The 20771-nt window shown below is 45.8% G+C and overlaps 1 long non-coding RNA gene across 1 annotated transcript; it reads left to right on the plus strand.

The window, feature by feature from the left end:
• Positions 1–16314: 16314 nt before the first annotated feature.
• On the plus strand, positions 16315–20674 carry LOC130602483 (uncharacterized). Its single transcript, XR_008972916.1, has 2 exons — positions 16315–16534; positions 19908–20674. It is a non-coding gene; the product is annotated as an uncharacterized LOC130602483 (long non-coding RNA).
• Positions 20675–20771: the final 97 nt, after the last annotated feature.

The raw sequence follows: 20771 nt of genomic DNA on the forward strand, positions 1-20771 counted from the left end.
GCTCTTCACCTGTGGTTTTCCCCCTCACCTACTAAATAATCTGTATCTATCTATCTATCTACCTATCTAATCTATCCTTTCTTCTGTTTCTGTTGGACTGCTGCTTGCTGCCCTCCCCAGCTGTCTTCTCAGCTCACTCTCTCACATACTCTGCAAGGAATGTGCCCATAAGAGGTATTTTTATTTGGCAGCCTGAGTAAGCTTTCTGTTTTGGCTGCAGGTACTGAGATAAGCAGCCAATGGAGCTGAGACCTCCTGTGTCACGTTTTAGCTCTTTCCATCTGATAGAGAAGATGACCTCACTGGCTGACTGTGTTGGGGAGGTCTGATTGCAAGGGTAAAGAAATTAAAGTTAACCTTGAAAGAAGGAGCACCATGCTTCACATACGGTTTTAGGCTCTTTTGCTGTAATGTAGGGGTGTCACAAGGGATTCAGGCACTAGTTCAACACAGAGGGTGTGCAGAGATAAAGAGGAATCCAGACATTGGGGCAGCAAAAGATTTCCCCCTTTAGGATTTTAGCAATTGGAAGAAGCTGCAAAAGTGGCTTCATCTGTTCCTGAGGAATACCCTACTTGAAGTAACTTTCCTCTGACCAGTCTGGAGCTGATATAAAGTGCTATATGGCTTGGCTCTCCTCTGTTAAAGAAGTGGAGCTGTCCTGTGTCAGGGATAGAGCTGATACGTTGTTTTGCATTGTATCAGGACACAGTGGGCCCAGTATAAATCAGGATAACCCAGTCCGAAACTGCCATGGAGGGCTGAGCCCTCCGCGCAGTGTGCCATGAGCAAGACAAATTTGATGTCATTCAAGGTGAATTTAATGTCATTCTCGGTGACTTTAATGTTATTCTTCTGTACAGAAATGTAGGGAAACACTCCAAGTGAATATGTTAAAGCCTTCTCCTGCACTGAGATTTGAAAAAGCAACACTGGCAACCTGAGAGTACATTCTCAAGACATATTATTTATTGCTTCAAAATCAGTGAAGAACTGAGGGGAAGTTGTGGTCTGAGCTGTAATGAAACCAGGATCCAGACAGGCGTGGGGAAAGAACTGGTTTGTACTGCTTCAGGAGATGAAGTCCCTGGAAGCCTACCCTCTTATCACACAGCACCATAGTATCAAAACTCTCTCTGCAAGTGCAAAAAAGCACCTTGTATTCTGGAGACATTGCTTAGCATACTATCCTGCCACCCTTCCCTGCTCTGCAACATCTGATGATGAGAAGAAGCTGTCCTTTTCTGAGCAGAACTCTGATGGCCAACCTATTATCGTGGAGTGACAGGGGAGTGATTTGTGTGTATACTGGGTAAGGGAAGTCCACCTCCCTTTCTGTCAACTCATCCATCATTCCTTGCACTCACCCTTCTGGAGACATTAACTCACTTTTCCCTCTCAATGCGACACGAAGGAAACCGTGACACTTTTCCAGAATGATGTGTGTGTGTGTGCATACACAACCCAGGTTAATTCTGGTCCACAAAGGTGCTAGCTCAGGCTGTGCATCCTTGCACGTAGTAGTGATGGGGCAGGGGGGCTGTGTGTGCTGAGACAGTCAAACTGCTACGCTCTGACAGCTCTGTTGCATGTGTTAAAATAACATCACCCTGGCTTGTTGTCTCTCCTCTTCCATTCTCTCCCCTCACTCAACAAAGTCTAAAGAGAACAAGCTCCAGGTATTAAAATAGCTCCCGTCTAGCTTGTTCAGTCTATTTCAGGAGGCTGGTTCCATCTTGACACAGATAGAATACAGAGATGTTGTGGAAACCACAGCCACAAGAGGCCATCAGCCAAAACTAAATGATTTCCCAGCGTATGCTGAGTGGTTCATTCACCCCCCTCCCTCCATCTCCTCTCCTGGGTTAAAATAACAGTGGGAAGCTGTCTGGCTTTGTTTTGTTGGATTCTTCTGCTCACTGTGCTCAGGTGGTGTTTAGAGGGAAAGCTGGAGGCAGTTTTATAGCGTCAGGGACTTGTTACCTTCTGAGGTTTAAGTGAGACATCCAAACTACTAGGGAAATGAGAGCCCCGCAGATATTTCTAGGATGTGTTTTCAAGGAGTAAACAATCAGCTGGTTCTACTGTAGTGCTAATGCATGCATGTACCAGTTTAGACCATGGATATGGTCTCTTAGCTTCCTTTAGACTGACTAGAAAGGCAGTGAACATCTAAAAAGAGGTTAGGGCAAATGTGACCAAGGGATAGCTGAAGTCTGACTAAGCAGTCCACAGGGAAGAACTCATTTTCTGCTTTCTGCGATCCTTCTGTTGCTAAATCAGGGCTTGTGACATGGAGATACACTGATTTACACTAGCTGAAGGTTTGGTTCAAATTATCCCTTAGCTGAAGATCTGGGTGATAAGTCTGATATGAAACCAGTGTGAATAAGACATAAATGCTAGCTTCCTCCCTCGTACCTCCAATCTTCCACCCACCTGCTTAGGGTGTCAGTGCTTTCTGCATTTTCTCACCCTTAGGTTTGTAGGTCTCCTTCCAGCTCCTGCTTCTTTTCTTGCTGGGATTATCTGTTTCTCCCTAGAGGACAACAAACAACACCAAGCCTATTCCACACATGGCTCAAAATTAGCACATTAGTTAAATCTCCATCTTTCAGTCTATACTGCACCAGATTTGGTGAATATTTACAAATGTCTCTTTTGGATTTGGCAGAGCTCTTAATCCTTAAGAAGAGTCAGATGTAAAAGTATGAACTCTCACATCTTAAAAATATCCTATCCCTGTTTCCCCAAAAGATATCAAATTGTGGGTGTGCAAATTACAGTGGGAAAGCCTTGGGACCAGATGGCTCAGCACCAGAAGGGTTCACAGACAGCTTGTCCCTGGGGATGAACCTTGTTGCTTGTCAAGTGAGCTCCTGGGGCTTGCTCTCAAAGATTCTAAACTCCTAAGTTTAATATCGTTCTGTCATGCCACAAATCTTATGACCTGAGGTCTTCTGTGTCTCAGCCCAGGTGTTTCATTCACTGTAAAGAGAAAATCTGTATTAGCAGCGTTCAGCGGGCACTTCTGCCTTTGAAAGCAAAAATATTGCACAGATGCAATATTCAACCTCAAGCAGCAAGTTTTCTAGGATTCGTTTAAAGGCAGTCAATACTAAGTATGTGAATAATACTAAGTATGTAAGTATAACTTGAGCTAGGAAAATATTACCTTTTGTGTGTGTGTGTGTTTGCAGCTATGCAGCAGGAGAGTAGGATAAAACCCAGAATTTCTATTTCATGAAATAGATGCTCAGCATTTGTTTTATGACAAACATGGAATGTACATTCAAAATACAGAAGTTTTCTGAATGACACATTCTAAAATGTTTGCACCTGTAAATTGCTTTTATTGACATTTCTGTGGGGAATGGATTATTTGACTTTTCCAGGTCAATATTGTGAGTCAGTTTGTTCAGTTTAACAGAATGCTTCCTTTTGAGTCTGTTCAGTATTATAAACAATATTTGTATGGGGCACACAACTCAGGTTTAATGGTAGGCCCATTTCCTCATGTGAACCAAAAGGCTGACTGCTTTATTATGGGAAAGAAATGCAAATGCTTCAGGAGAGAGTGCATCACAGTCAAATGCAAATGCACTTGAGAGTATTTTGGGCCAGGTCAACAACATAACATATAGTCAGTCACACTGAATTATCTGATTTAAAATATACAGTTCTGATTTTCCTGGTGGAAAACTTAAGAAAAAAAGTCCTTAGGAAACAAAACCTGTTGATATTTGTAGAAAGTCTGTTACCCTCAAAAAGATCACAGCAGAAATTTCTCAACTAGATCCATTTTAATGTACATAGAACTTATCTATCAAACTACCTATATATCTACCTACCTATCTTGCTACCTCTCCATCTTTCTGTCTTTCTATACCTTGGGGTTTAATCAAGGTTTAATAATTCTGCATATAAGAACAGTCTGTCCTTAGACTTTGGATCAAGTCTAAAGTCACCTGCATATGCCTAACTATAAAGTATTTGTCATGTCCCTTTCTGTGGACTAATCCACAGATGTAACACAACAGACCATTGTCATTAGTTGAGTAATTACATTAATCTGAGCAAAAAGGTCAATGGGACCAAATGCTGGTGTAGCCCTGTGGTTGCAGTATTACACACCAACCCACCCACACATGTTATTATTTGCTCAGGGTTCTTTTTTTCCTCTCTCTTTCTTTTTTTTTTCTCCCCACAGAGCATAAAAATAAAGATGCTGCTTCTGGTTCGAAATGTGAATGGAATAAATTGTAAGTTCCTGAAATGCTACATGTCAAATTAGCCTGTGTAAAAATGCTTTCCACTTACATAGCTTCTAAACACTGCTAGGACAGCTTGCTCTCATCGAGCCAGACATGTGGATCCCTATTTCAGGAAACATGGCACAGGAGGTGTAACCCAGCCAGGGCAAGGCAAAGTCAATGAGGCCACTTCAATTTACTCTAGTGGAGGATCTGCTCCGATGATTTCTCCCTGGGTCCTCCTTTCGCGTTTCTGCTCCACACCCTATCCAGCAGCCCTCCATGCACACCCATGGTTTTGCAAATGTGTTTCTCTTTGCTTTGCAGCAATGACAGCAATGAGGAAAGGGGTGCCTGGGTGCTGTCAAGGGGATGCTCAGGGGCAGAGGGTGCTCACCTCAAGGCAGGAGAGTCATCTTCACAATTTATAACTTGCAGTTTGGCAGCTGAGTGGGTGCTTAACCAGACCCGTAGCAGGAATGTAAGATGTCTCAGGAGCATCATCACTTGGTGCTCTCAATGAGTGAGGCACTCGTTGAGGAGTCTCTGAGAAAGTGGAGCTTCATAGTGAACTGTTTCATAGGTATATGGAACAAATCTTTCTGGAGTGTTTTTTATCTGGCACATGGGGAGGCACAACACAGCATTTTGAGCCTAGCAGAGGAGAGAAGTCTAGGCAGGCTGTTCATATACGCCATCAGAAGTGACAAGGGGGATGAGAGAGTCCCACATGTGTCAGATAACACCTCTAGCTACCAGGGTAACGACCATAGCAGGATCCTTCCCGATTGCCTCCAGAGAAGCTGCAGTCACCAGCCCACCCATCATTTTTCTGCTGTGCCCACCATTTTCCTCAGGCTAGCCCTACAAGCACTGAGCATGGCACAGGCTCTGTTTTCATGGATCGAAGCTCCTCCAACACAGCTGCCACAGTGTGCTGGGATGTGCCTCTCCTGAGGGTTTGATTAGCTGGTCCCCATGATGACAACACTTGGGCAAGCACCTGAATGCCAGTGGGACTGGTCCTTAGGAGAGACAAGTGGAACAGTGAGTACCAGATGATCCCAATTCTAGAGAGGGAATTGAAGCTCAGGCAGCTGAAACTGTTTCCTATGTGTCACAGAGGAAATGTGTGTCTCAGTGTCATACAGGGCCTATGCAATGGGAATTAAGCGCCTGTTTTCCCAGTACCAGTCTGCTGACTTCTCCATAATACACTCCTTCAGCCCCTGACTGGGCCATGACACATCTCTCCTGCTTTTCTGTCTTTCTTCCATCATCACTTGATATGTTGCTGATGTTGTATGTCTTCAGCTGTGGAAGACAAAGCCCCAGAGTTTAAACAATATTAGATTTTTTTTTTTTCCTGAAGAAGCCTCTTTAGAAAGTCTTTTATATGATACCAGACAGGCTTTCCCCTTCATTTTAGATGAAGGACACCTGGCAGACTCTAGCACAAGTGAGCATAAGCAGGCTGTCTGAGCATTCTTGTTTTCTCAGTGGCTCAGGTGACAGCAGCAGCAGCAAAGACACAACCGTGAGGCAGCAAATGCTCGATGGAGGCCAGGTTCCTCCAGGGGAAGGCAATCTCTGCCAGGGTCCTTGCAGAGCCTGCAAGCACTGCTCTGCACACCCAAATTGGCTGCCCAAAAGCTGGCTGCAGGCTGCTGCTCTCAGACCTCCTGCAGTCGCGTAGGTACAACCCAAGCCTACGCTTTCTGTGCCACCCCTAGGTCTGGCCGTACTGCCCCAGCTCAGGCAGATGTTTACCAAGCGCTGATCGCTGCTGACGTCAGTGCTCAAATACCTGGGCAGATGATGGATCTGGATGAGACACTCCCTGAACCTACGTGGGTAATGGGTGAGACGTTCCTCTTGCATGGCCTTGCTTGTTACCATCTTATTATTGACAGTGCCGCTGTCAATCCTTTGTTACCTTTTAAAATACTACTTCTCTTGGCTTTAAGTCTATGCTGTAAAGGTTGTGTCTTTCCCAGTATGAGGGGGCATCTGACATCTTCACATCTGTTGTGAAACTGCCTTTTCCTTTGGCTGCTTCCATGGCATGAAAGAGCTAAATCTTATGGTGGCTGTACCTGGCACTGGACATTTATTTACACTTGCATGAAACGAAAGGTCTTTTCCCCTGCATAAAAATGAGTGTGCAAAGCAGTATGGGAAATAAGACTCTACTTCAGAAATAAATCAATTTACATTGACAGTTTTAAATCTTCATGGTCACTTTTGTGTTCATCTGAGTCTGCCTGAGGAAGGGTTGTAGAGAGTACAGATGGGAAAATGCTGGGAAAAAACAAAGAGTTCCAAAGGTTCCTACCGCAGCCACCTAAATACCAGGGAAGAAAACCCCACAGTATTGCCCTTTTGCAGTGTTTAGCTACACTTCGTATGTCCCAGACTGCATTTCCTAAGCCAGGCTTGCTTCACTGTGTGGCTTCAGTTCTGGTCACTTGCAGTCACTTTATATAAAGGTATGATCACGGACAAAAGGAAAGAGATGCTCCCTTTGCACAGTCTTAAAGGCTGCTCATGGGTAAGTGCTCAAGTTCTACAAAATCAGTGGGGCAACAGCAAACAGAGCAGTCACTCTTTTGCAATACACTGATATGACAGTGATCACTAACTGACATTTGCTGGGGCTCTCCACACTGCATTATTGTGTGAGATGTTGTTATCTGGCAATGACATTAATCTGACTACACACATCCTACATGTTCACAAGCTGGCTCCAAAAAAGGAAGGGTTGGTTTATTTTAGTAAGTCATAGTGAATATTTCATCTCTTGTCCTGGGGGGACCTGGTGCTCATGCTTAAGAATGCTCTCATAAGGCTTCTGCTTCCTCACAGATCATATGGATCACACAGGAAGTGGCAGGGACAATGTTTGATGTGGCAGTGCGTAATGCCTGCAATGTTTATGAGACTGAGATCTCTGCTTTGCAGTGCAGTGGAAGGCACAGGTGTACCATGTAGATAATGCTGGTGGAGAAGTCACTCCACACGGGGGAATCCTTCTGTGGTAACAGTGATGATGATACACACTGGATCATCTGCATTCAGCAGTCTAAGCAGGAATGTGGTGGGATTGGGCTCTGGAAGTGAAGATGGTGTAGGATTAACCTTATTGTGAGCCTGCTGTGCTGGAGGAACATGAGATGCTGCAGCACAGGACCTTGATGCTCTGGTTTGCAGAGTGTACTTTTTTGCTGTAGAGAAGCTTTAGACCTCTGGCTCCTAGGCTCACAGAGCCGCTGTGACAGCAAGAGCAGGAGGGAGTGCTGTATCGTCATTAACCATACACGGTGCACAGCACTTGATCAAAGTGATGCTGATTTGTGCCTTAGAAGTGTGAAATCTCTCTGGGGAAGGCGCCACTAACACTCTCTATTTCTATGCCTGTTCTTCTGCTGGTAGTCTGCAGCAGAAGGAGTCTTGAAGAAAGCAAAAAATACCATGCAGCATGGTGAGAAAGTTCTTGGAACTTGCTGTTCGTTGTGTGTTATGTCCTGAACCTCCTTCCTGTACTGTATTACCCTGATATGGGCTGTGAGTGGAGAAATCCAACTGCGGGGTTAGTGAAAAGGACAGGAACCATGCCACGGGCTTTGGCAACACGTGGATGAATTGCTGAGCTATCTAATATAGGTCCATGCTTTCAGATTTGAGGTTCAGTTATCACTGGTGGGCTCATTCTCTGTGACTGCTCATGAAAATCTCTCCTTTTCGTCCTCCCCACATGGTCTCCCATGGCACACTTCTCTGAGTCTTCTTCCTTCATGGCAGTGACCCTGTGTTCTGGGTTTTGCTGCAAAGGTGCAAGTGTAATCTAGATGGCTTGCCTTTAAGATGTAAAAGTGGGTAGGAAAATTAATAAAAGCAAATTCCATATAAGCAGGACACAAATGTTCTCTCTGGTAGAAACCAATTGACGTAGGTGGCACTTTCTAGGTCACCAGCATTTGGTAGAGGCAGCAAATCTAATGGCATCACTAATGACAAATGTCTGTTTCTCTTTTATCACACTTAGCATGGGTGTTCTGCATATGTCTACCCAGGAGCCTCATCTATCTCCTGCTGATAGGCTGGTGGAAGTGGTGCTATCTTCCTCTGCTTCTGCTGACCGAAAAGTTGCGTTGCTAGACATGACCCTTCCAATGATGTATTCCAGAACTGCTGATTTTATAATGCTAAGACTTTTATCCCCTCTCTGGGGACAAATCTATACAGGGATATAACAGTCTGGGGCTGCTGGTTTAGCATTTCCTTTCTCAATTAGGAGGCATGGTCTCTATATGTTCCTCCAAGTATTTCTAGTGAATTCTTCCTCAAGGATCTTTTTATGGCGATTTTGCCAGGATGCTGGAAGTTCTTCAGTGAGGTCCCTTCTCTCTGTTTTGCAGTTTGGAGTTGTACTTTGCTGTTAGATCTGCACAAAAACCATCTTCTTGTCGTGGAGGATGTTCAGTCTGAGAATGGGCATGCACGTGTGTACAATGTGATCCATGGCACATAACAGTGCAGATCGATTATGCACACAGACCAACAGATTGTCAACTGCCACTGTTTCATTTTTTTATATCACACGTGTGACTGACCCTTGGATAGACAGTCTTGTGACTAATCTGTGCCAGGAACATCTCGGTGGACTTCCTGATCTCATGTGCTCTGCAAACTACCTAGTCTTTCTGACCAACAAGGAAGCACGGATCTCATAAGATACAATAGTCTGTGTTATTGCACTTTCTTATTTGCACCATTATTCTATCAGGCAACATCACGTTCTTTCTCAGTATCTTTCTCAGCCTTTACTCAGGAAAAACTCCTACCAAGTGGGTACTAGCATGACCACATTGATAATTTCGACAGGAGGGGCAGTTGCTGTTGTGCAAATGCCATCTCTATATTAGGGGCAGCAATGGGTGACGCTCGCCATCTTTGTCTTATTCTGCCCTTTTTTTTTCCCCTATAGGGGCTCCCAGCATTGCCAGTCACTAATTTACTTAAAATTTTCCACGCTAGGTCTCTTGCTTCAGCATGATTAATTCAGTAATTAATAGAGAAAAAAATGGCTAAAATGATTCATTGGTTTCTGAGAATAAGTTTAGGAAAATGACATTGGTTTGCCCTGTAATAATCTTTTCTTTCTTACAGCATTTTCACTGAGTACTTTGGAGGAAGGCCTTGACATTTTCTCTGCAAGGGATCAATATGTTACTGATTTCTACCCTTGTTAAAAAAAGCGACCCAGAGCTAACCAGGCTTTAAGTTCCAAAAAGCTTGGCGTGCCCCTGCTTGGCAAAGGTTTGTAAGAGTCTGTCTGCTAAATTCTGCCAATGCTGTGCCTCCGTTGCTTTCATTCCAGCCCTTCCCAGGGCTTTCGCCAGCCTGCGGGCACAGGAGAGCCTGGGATGCTGTCTCAGGGATCCTTCCTCGCTGAGCAAGGATTTCTCTGCAGTTGCACCACTGGCGCTGAGCCTGGGGTGTGTGGGAACTTGTGATGAGTCTCTTTTCCATGTCTTCATGGCTAGATGTGACTTCAGACAATGTAGGGGAAGATCACCCTGAGTGTCAATGTAGAAAGACAGGAGGCAGAAGAAGAAGAGAACTAAGGATCTGGTTGGTGAAGAGGAGAACAGTAGGAGGAGGCACTGGGGGGAACAAGCCAGAAGCTGTTCAGAAGGGAGGTGGGAAGAAAGGGAAGATCACAGATGTGGACTAATGATGGCAAGCAGGAGATGACAGTGAAAATGAGGAACTGATAGAGGTGAGTGACACACAAGAGGAAAAGGTGGCTGGAACAGAGCAATAGATGGTCCTAGAGCAAAAGGCTGTTCTCCAGCCTCGAGTACAGGGAGGGATGCCTGAACTATTCTGTCCCAGTTATCTGGGAAAGCAGTGGCAAAGTAGGTGCCTTGCTGGTGCCCTGGAAACGTCTTTCTGGTCACTAGCTCCATCCCCTTGCCCCGAGTGCTGCCTAAACTAGATGTGAGCAACATGTGTTTCACAACCTCCTGTGGCATCCCTGTGCACTAGACCACAGCTTCCTGATGAGGAGATCTGGCCCCCACTGTCTAGAACCAACTCATTACAGTTCTCTTGTCCAGCTCCAGTGGGCAGTGAGAACAATTTATTCCCTTCTCTGTGGCAGACTTTTGCACATGCAAGGAGCATAACCTTGCCTCCTATCAGTTCTGTCTCCCAAATGCTGAACAACTCGCCTCTTCTGGACGTGTATCTTCTAACCTTTCTTTCACCTCGTTTCCCCTCATTTTCTGACATGTGGCCCTCCCTTCCCCATTGACCAGATACTAGCTCAGGCTGTCAAGGAGCTGAGGAGAGAGATCACCTGGATTAATCCTGCTTCTCCATCACACTCCACGTGAAATTTTCACTTTCAGGGACTAGTAGGACATTGTTGGCACACAATTAGATAGGCATTACCACACTTATCAAGTGCTCAGGTAGCATCTGAATCACATAACCTCTGTGTGAGGTAATATGAGCAGGTTAAAGTGTCTGACTCACCGGTAGGAAGGGATTACCCTAGCAGAGCTTGTGCTGCTGCTTGCTGCTGTGCTGCTTTCCTGCTCCCACTACCTGGGCAGCTCTGGTCAACTGCTGGTGAACTACCGCTGTGTAGTCTGTAACACGTCATCCTCCCACACTGGGCTGAGGCTGAAGGTGCTGCCTGAGCTGCTGAGCAGTGCCTGTTCAGAAGGGGAAACCACCAAGAGGCGGCAAGAAACCACTGATGGGTGGCAAGGAGCAGGCATCACAAAACTGGCCCAAAAGGGAGAGCCTTTACCTGCAACCAAGAAGATGATTGGGGTCACCTACTACGGGATCTCTGCCTCTGCTCACTAACTACGGAGCTGCTATCAGGCAGTCAGTTTTCCCAACATAGGGACCATAGATAACATCAGGGAAATCCACATTGAGCAGAAGACCAAGCTGGGGGATGATCCAAAAGTCTGAGGCTTAATCTCGTAAGCTTAGTCTTAATGTCATTAATGTCCATGAAGAATCAAGTACATTTGGGAAAGTATTACAGCAGGAAATTAATAATAGTACGTTCAGGGCAGAGAGTGGATAGAGAGAGGTAGGTAAACATGGGTAAAGCAGGTGAGAATGATGAGCCTGTGCAGATTGCATATAATACTTTGTTATGTGCAGACAGGAAGCCTGTGGGGTGAAAGCAGACTACCTTTTGCATGTAACGTCTGTATTATAGCGTTTGTATCTGGATGGAAGAAAAGTAGGGTTACATGGAGAAGTCTAACTTATGCTTTCCTAACCTGGTGGCCCTTGACTTTGCAAATTTGCCTGGGCAGAGCTTTAGTGCAAAACAAGTGGGCTGAGGAAGTGCTCTGTTGTAGAGGACTGTGGCTCATTCACACGTAAGAAGTCATGGTAAGTAGTAGCATCCTTGTGCAGGGGAACACTGGCAGCGAGGACATGGGATCTGCTTAGGGAGACCTTAGCTGTGTTCTTCTTCCCCCAGACCATTGCACTGGAGAGGTTTGTGCAGTAAGAGTGCATGGGGAAAGCAGGAGACACAGTAGGCTGCCATCTTTAATGCTGCCTTGGGGTGCATCTGTGGTCCCTTCCCAAGCCCTGATGGTTTCGGCCTCCTGCAATGAAAGTCACCCTTGTGCAGCAGGCCCACAGAAGGCCTGTGTCCTGCTGATGTCAAAACTGATGTGGCTGTGCTGACAGATACTTTTCCATCTTACCCCCTCAGACATCTCCGCGGGATGAGGGTGGTGTGTGGGAAGGAACCAGCACGCAGTTTCACAGCGCTGCTGGTTAATGGAATTGTGGCAGTATTACTCTTTATGGAAAATGCTACTTTGAGGGGTGAGTCTTTAGGGGATAGGTTAGATGAAGATACATGTGTCAGCCCAGTCAGACAACTAGAAGGTCAACAGGTTCTCAGGCTACATGTCCCCAGGTACCAAAGTCCTTATGAGGAGCCACTGTATCTGGATTCTTTTTCTAAGTGAACTGGAAAGAGGCCAAGGGAATTAGTGCAGTGAAATGCTTACCAGGAAGCCAAAGATAAATATTCATGTCTGGATTCGTTTCCCATTGACTTCATTAATTACATAAGGAAGAGATGATGTCTGCGGAAGAATTCCCCTTCTCCTCCCACAGGATATATAGCGCTTTGATGCATGTCCTCAGCAACAGGAATCCTCCTGAAGTAAGTTCCTAGAAAGTCCCTGAGGAAGAGATCTTCATATTTAATATGGCTCAGCTGCCAGCTCTGAAGAATGGGATGGCTGAGATTCTGCCTGTGCAGTGGCGGAGCAGAAGACCTGTTCACCGTCTGCGTGATGCATGGCCCTCTGGTCTGAACTGGCACAAGGGAGAAGGAGGTCCAGCTCTGCCATGAGGTGACATACACCTTTTTACTATTGTATTTGTAATGACCTTTGCATTTCTTGTACATTTTGAAACAAGAAAACCCCTTTTTGACCCTGTCTGCACAAGAATGTTTTAGGCAAGGGTTAATATCAGCATTTTGGAGGCCAAAATTGCCCTGCCATCTCACACACAGGTGCTACCTCCCTCTCCTACCTACCCTCAGGTATGTGGCATCCCTCTCCACATGCACTGTTTTACTTGGAAGGGAATTGAGTCTCATTTGATATCGTGTCTTTCAGATCACAGCCCTGTTTTGTGATGAGCCCAGGTTTGCACACTAACATCTATGGCTTGCTTGTGCTTTGATGGAAAGTCTGGTATTTTTGTACTTCTGCTGATAGAAACGTGTCTGGATGTAACACAGTGCTGGATCACTGAGGCCTGCAGGGTCTCTTGGCTAAAATGAAGGGGAGGAGCTCAGGATATCCAGAAAAGTTCTGTGAAGAGCTAGGTTGCAAGTCTGCCAGATGGGAAGCCACATCCTGGACATGGTGGCCAAGGGAGCATGTCCTGGCCAAGAGGAGACTCTTTAATACATTTAGTATCTCTGACACACCACATGCAAAGAGAACTATGGAAGTGGTCCTCAAACTCAGGCAGAGACATCCTGTCTATGCTGGGAACAATCATAGAAGGATGCTGTGCTATCTTGCACCACAGCTGCTGCCTGGGTGGCAGGGAGCCTTGGCTCCTGCACCATGCTGATGCTGCCCTTGCTCTGCTGGAGGCTCCATGGAAAAACTGAAATGCCAGAACTTTTTGTTTCTTATAGGCATCAAATCATACAACAACTGGACAGTAATGCCACTTCCATTCCTCTCATTTTTCCCTGGCTTTTTCTCTTCATCCACCTGTTGTCACTCCTGCCCACAACAATGCTCACACTCTGCTATAGTTTGGCAGAGCCTTTAACAGGAAAAGGGAGATACTGGTTCCCTATTTGATTAGTGCCGTCGTTTTCAGCTGATGCTTAGCTGCTGCAAGGCAAATTGCCCAAATCAAATTGACAGAGGTATTTTCAACTTTGGCAAAATATTCTTGCTTATTTTAATTGTTTTTAATGAGAACGCTGACTGCAAAAATACTTTGCAGTGTGATTTGTGCTTGCATTCAGGCAAATAGAGGAGCATTTCTGGTAGACATATATGTTTGGTTTTGTCATGCACACTGTGAAGCAGTATAATCCTGCTGGGGCCATCAAATAGGCAATAGCTTATTTCGTTCTTTCACTTCTTGCTATTTTAAAAAGCAGTAAGAGTAACAAACTCCCCTCTGGTTGGTCTAGTTGGGAAGTGGTTTCCTGTTGGCCTTCCTAACTTACTCTCCTTCCCAGCCAGGCAAAAACTGGACCAGTGTCTTCTACAGGAGAGAGAATAAAATGTGGCAAATCTTCTACCGCTAATAAGCTCACACCAGTCTGGCATGAGCAGATGGTGGAAAAAGAACTATTTTCCTGCAGCTGGCATAAAGACTGATACTGAGACAGTAAAGGCTCAGCTGTGTCTCTGTTGTGCTATTTCTTGATGCGCCACTGCCCCATAAATGGGAGTGTTATTCTTGTATGAGTATCTATGTGGCATGTGCCTGTTGCAAGATACAAAAGGTAGGGAGGACTCAACTGCATCTCAGCAGAGTCAAAAAGTAAGAAAAGAGGGATGGAAACAGTGTAAGATGTCTTCAAGTAATTAATGAAGAAAGCATTGGCCAGGCAGTGCAGTGCAAGAGATGAGGAAGAGACAGACTTCCCTGCTAGAGTGCATTTGCTGTTCCTGCTGACCCTCTGAAGCATGGGTGTAGCCTTTTCCTCATCTAAGGTATATACAACTGAGCTCTTTGCTTCACCCCAGCAGAAGGATATGAGCTCTGGGGAGACCTACAACTATGGGGGAAAGGGTTCGCCTTCACCCTTTTCTCCATCAAGACACCAAAACGTAGCCTTCCCACCACTGATGACCCCAAAGGAAGCCAAAGGTCATATCATGGGGATATCCCAGAATGACTGGAGCAAGGGCAGCTGTAGTGGTGCTCACTGCTCTCCGCAAAGCAGAAGTACGCGAGCATGCCGGCACCATGGGCTTTTCCAGAGTCTCCCCCATCAACATGGGCAAAGCTGTATGATGATCAACTAGACTTCTCAGAGCTGCTTCTGTGTCTGGGTCAACACCAAGGCTTGAGGTGGAGAGCAAAGAAAAGGGGGTTGAGTCTGATGGAAGGTGACAATTCGAATCAGGAAGCTCAGTCCTTTAGATACATCAATAACTGCTTTGTTTATGTTGGCTGAGGTACTTCCCCCTCTGAACTGTGGCATTCACCCAGTATTGTGCTTTTCTCAAAACAAACACCCCACTTTCTGGGAAGACATCCCATCTTACAGTGTTTTGCTGCCATGCTCTGAGCATGCTGACACCATCATACCACTGCTATGTTAACAGGCAAAAAATGGAGCCTTTTCCTCAGTTTTGGGGTGCCATTTCCATCTGCTTCCCTGCTGGAGCTGAGCTTAGAGTGGGGGTATACCCTGTCTCAGCCTGCATGGGATTGCTGCTGCACAGACATGTCTGCCATGGGGCCAAGCATCCCGCCATCCTCTGATTAGTAAAAGCACACCACAAATCTTGCCAGTGCCCATGTGACCATGTCTAATTTCCTAGCTAGCTATCATCTAACTGGGGTGATCTGCAGCTGCCTGGGCGGCAGTGGTTTGTGTGCTGTTCCAGCCCACTGGTCTTCAGCTGTTGGAGGACTAATGTGAATACCCCATGGGTTTGTAGGAGAGAGACATTTGTTCTTCTTAAGCTCTGCTTATGGTCCTATTAGATATATGTTGTGTGTCCCACCATCCCTACCACACTGTGGAAGCAGTGGTCCATTGGGGAAGTCCATTCCCAGAATGGTCTGTCAGTCAGAGCCATTGGTGAGAATGGCACTTTGCATGCAGAAGTGTGTGTTTGCTGGCTACAAGGATCATGACAAGTCTCCACTTGTCAGAAGCACATCAGAGACCGGAGTCTTGGAAAAGTGAAAGAAACTTAGTGGATTCAAAAGGCTCTCCTAGGCAGACTAGCCACCGAATTCAGCTGCAGGCAATAGCTACTCATTCAGCCTGCAGTACCTGTGGTCATGGAGCAGAAAGAGCTGAACAAGGAGCAGGACAGTACCTCTGTCCCTGTGCTGCTGAGAGGCAGTGTTTACACTACAGTAGCCTTCTTGTTTGCCACCTGACCTTTCCAGCCTCATCCCCTCTCCTTTCTGGTTGACTTTTGACTGTCCTCAGTTAATCTCTTGCCATGCCCTTTCCTTTCCCCTCTCTAGCATATTTGCTATTCAGCAGGTTCACACAGCAATAAATGATTAACCAGAAGATTTGTTGCTCAGTCCCCTATTGGAATGCAGCAAAGATCTCCACTTTGTACATAAAATATAACAGAAAGGCAAGGCTTCTGCCAGAGCATCAAACAAGCCTTGGCCTGTGCATTAAATTCAAGTAATAGTCATAGGAAAACACTTTAAAGAAAAATCACACTGACATGAGCAGGAAAGCCAGTCAACCCCAGGCACGCTGGGGAGAGCATTATGCATATGCCACATTCACATAGATAGCATGGACATGCTGAGTAGCTGGGCAAATTTCAGAGCACCACCACTGAGACTAGCAACCACATTTCTGAGCAGGGAGGGCTGGGAGGAAGAAACCACACCTCCATGCCAGCCCCACATGAACCAGCCATGTGGAAGATCTTGGCTTGGCTCATTCAGGAGGTGAGACTGGGGCTTAGGCTGACGTAGCAGCCAGCTGAGCACCACTGATGCGGGAAGATGAAGCAGGTGCCTTACAGGTAAGGAAAGATCTGGCAGCGCAGAGATTATCTCTTCCAGGTGACCTGCCCCCCTTCAGAGGCAGACAGAAAACATCTGTCAGGAAGCAGAAGACACTGAGCTGCTGATGCCATCGTACCCTAGCAGGCAAGGAAGAGCTGGGAAGAAAACTTCCCCTTGAGGGTGCTTTCCTCTCTCAAACAAGGTAAGCCAGCAAATGACTCAATTACATACTGAAGAACAATGAAATAAATATTTACAAGGTGCCTTTTTAGATGCCAAGAGTTATAAACCAGTGAGTGGAAGAAAGCAGGACTCGAGATTCCCAGGTGCCCAATTCAGGCAATGCTTAACTACTAGACTGTGAGGTATTGGAAGGGCTCCAGTTCCTCTTCTGGAAGCTCTCCTCACAAATCACAAGTACAACTTTTCTTTTTCATTCAAAGAAATAAATAAATACCAACCTTAACTGTGTTCTATGTAAGTGCCTTGAATGGGGAAGAGAAGGGAAAAGAGGAATAGCAGTTTTGCTTATCATGCCTGTGTTTCCAAGCTCTTCCAGGCACTGGCATGTACATAGGCCTTTCCCTGGTTACAGACGTATATATAATTAGCACAGCACATTATGCATTGCCTTCCTATTTGCTGGAATGTTCACCTCTGTGCAGGACAGCACAATGCCTGAGTGCCACTTAACGGGCTATCGCCAGCCTCAGCTGTCCAATGAGCCCAGGCCAGACTCCTGGAAGTTTGCCTTAAAGAGAACAGGCACCAAAAAGAAAGGTAATTTGGACAGGGGATGTATTCGCTTTTCAGTTTTGAAGCCATTAACTTTCATGTTGTCAAGTTCTTCTCATCAGTATGGGTGTCTGGAAACCTACTTTATGTAAAAGTTAAAATTGCTCCATGGGGTTGGAACTAGATGATCTTAAGGTCCTTTCCAACCTTAGCCATCCTATGATTCTATGACTGTGGAACTAGAGTTGGCAGGAAACCCATATCCCTTCCACCCAGATAGGGGAGCACTAGCAAGGTCCCTCATCAGCTGCTCCATAACGTTTATCCGTCACTGCAGAAGGGAGATGGAAGCAGAAAGAGATCCCCTGGGCAGCAGTGGGCAGAGCTGTCCAGCTGTGTGACCTTGTTGCCTGCCTGTTGGTGTAATTCCTGATCAGGCCAGGGTGAACTTGGAGGGGCCAGCCCCCTTACTCTTCTGTGCCTGGGACAGTGTGTCAGGTAATATCAGGTTCTCCTGTTGGTTGTGTGTGGTACACGTTAAAATGTGTCAGATGAACACATTTTTCCAAGGGGCTTTCATGAGCCAGATGTCTTTAGCAGGGACAGGCAGTGTAAGAGATGTAAACATCAGCACACAAGCACCTGTAACCCAAATAATGGGGAATAAAAGCATAATTCAAGAGACAAAGAGGGAAGAGAAGAGGAGAAAACATATAATTGGGCTCTTTGAACGGCTTAGAAACCCTAACAGCTCCTTTAAGGACATGGACTCTTCTGCACAAGCTTACCTGACAGCACCTTAGAGATTTGCTAACTGGGGACTATCATGGGCAAGCAAACAGCAGAAGATGTAAATGTGCCCTGTGTAGAGTAGAGAACTTTGAGCCCCTCTCTCCTGCTCCCTGTAATCACTGGCCATTTCAGTGGAGAACTTGAGAAGGTTTTACTATGGATATAGGCAGGTGAAGCATGCAGGCTACTCCTTCCCCAGCCACCAAAACTCCTAGGTTAGAGCAAGGGGTTGCACCTGCCCTGCCCGTATAGTGCAGGCCTGGCATCAGTTTTGAAACTATTCAGAAATTCAGGGTAGCAGAGAAGCATGAGCCTTGGAGACAGAGAAGACAGCACTGTAGCTTCTGGACGTGTCTGCTGTTTACACTGCTACTGTACTTGCCGACTCTGAACCTAATAACAGACTCTGCTTGCTGGCCGACTTTGCTTTAATAACTTAGGAATGATATGCAAAGAGCAGGGCACAAAGGCTGCTGCAACAGCCTGGCAGGACCACAGGAATGGGAGCAGGGTGTGAACATGGAGGCAGGAGTGGGAATTTCTGCAGCTTTGAAAAGTGGACATTAGTGTGTTTTAACACTTAATAGAGTCAAACCTTTGAGGAGCCAAGACTTATTTTCAAACCCGATGGGCTTTAGAATGCTCTCCTGCTGAAAGCCCTCCCCATTATCCATTTCTGAAATGCAGGTTTACAATCCTAATTCAGTTTGTCACCCTTGGAAATGACTTCTCTTTCATGGTCACTTGCCTTCTCTGGGGAAAGGAAGGTCTGAAAGAAAGTTCTCAAATGCCTTTCATTCAGACCCAAGCTTTTTGCTCTGTCTCTTCTTTATGAGTTCCCTCCCTAATGCAGGGATTCCATCAGCGCCCTTGCAAGACAAAAAGTTTATTCTCATTTGCGGGTCTCTCAGCATTAGAAGTGTCTCCTAATGGGTAGATTGTGGCTGTAGGTAATAATTCTTACGAACTCCGCTGCTGCTGCAACTCCGTTATTTGAAAAGCAGTCGAGTGCCAGCCACGCGGCGGCAGATAATTAAAGACTTTGGAACAGTTTTACTGGCACAGCCATCTCCTTGTGCTGATCCCACAAAGTGTAGATCTTCCTCTCCTTCCTGCACTTGGGTGAGTTGGCTTGTTTTGCACGTGATGAAGCACCAAGCAAACGGAACTGGGTACCTTTGCATGGCAAAGGCTCCTTCTACCAGGGTGACTCAGCAGGAGAGCCATGCATTTCTTTGCAATGCCCTGGAACAGACTGCCTCTTCTTTAGACTGGATTGGGTTTGGGGTGGGACTTGGGCCTCTGAAGCAAGATTGGTGCCAGAGAACAGCTTATCCTTAATTACATTTCCATGATAGGATTCAGCTGTGGAAGAACAAACACCAGTGAAATCAAGGTGATAGAGCAGATTTCCAGGCAAGGTAAATCAGAGAACTGGGAACCTGGAACTGAGCAGAAGTTCTGCAGAGATAGAGATTTCATCATCTCAGAAATAGCCCTGGCAAAGCCCCAGTAGACAATGTAGCTAAGTTATTCTGTGGCTTTTATGTTCTTTCATGTGGCTCCTGGATAGCTAAAGCCTAACCACAATTATAGTCATTTTATTTTAGGGAATCACACAACGGCATGGACATTTACTCAGGCATTTTGGGTGGCCCCTAAGAGGGAGATATTGGTGGCATTTTCGGTCATTGGCATTGAGGGATGGCAAGTTTCCTGCAGAACTGTTGAAGGCAAAGCCAATGCTTTATTTTAAATGCTTATAGTCAGACCTCTGGCTTCTGGTTTGGTTTTTGGTTGGTTTGGGTTTTTTGTTTTTCTTTTTATAAACCTTCTATATTTATTATTTATATCCATTCGCAGATTCTGGGGCAATGCTTTGAGGTCCTGGAGGCTAGGCAGCATTTGGGATGCAGGATTATCTGTTACAAGAATATCTGGAGGGTGTTTGGGTGCCTGACAGAAAGTGGGAAGTGTCCAGGAGTTCATTTTTCGGAATTGCTGTCCAATGGCGCCAGTCTGCCTGTTTGCAACATTTCACCCAGTTTTGCAAATCTGACAGCCCTCTGGCCAGCTTTACGTGTTCTGCCACAACGTTTTGCGAAACACCCTCTGTTGCTTATCGAAACAACAACAGGGTAGAGTTCTGCTTGTGGTAAAAGTTCACAACACTGACCAGCCAAAAAAAAATGATACTAATTTTGGGATGGATCATCACCTAACCTCGCAGTGAAGCTGCACTGATTTGCACCACCTGAGGGTATTGTGCCTTGCTAGTAATGCCACTCTGCAGACTTCCCAGGCCCACTAACTTCAATGCTGACTTTCAGAGGATGTGCATGCTCACCACACTATGGAGAAGTGAAGAGCTGATGATCTCCTATCTGTCTTGCTGCGGCCATCAGGTCGCTGCTGCACTCCCAATGACTAGCCAAACCTTAACGGCGCAGCCTGAGCTCTCCTGCTTACAGACCTCCTTGTGTGTTCTTTTTTTAAGTGTCTCTCAACTTGCCAGACCAATTTCTTCAATGCATCTGCACACATTGGCAGATGTTCTCCTAACCACTGGTTAGGACATTGACATAGATGTTAATCTATGGTGCTGACAAACACGATAAGCCGTAAACACCCATGTCCCAGTTTCTCTTTCCTCTTGATCTTAGTGTGATCAGAGTTTCACTTCCAGTAAGTGCCATGATGAGAGGTGAAGAAATGAGAAGGCAACAG

The sequence above is a fragment of the Pezoporus wallicus genome, unplaced genomic scaffold (assembly GCF_028554395.1).
Source record: "Pezoporus wallicus isolate ANWC-B61680 ecotype Strahan unplaced genomic scaffold, APGP_CSIRO_Pwel_v1 contig_5352, whole genome shotgun sequence".
Lineage (NCBI taxonomy): Eukaryota > Metazoa > Chordata > Aves > Psittaciformes > Psittacidae > Pezoporus > Pezoporus wallicus.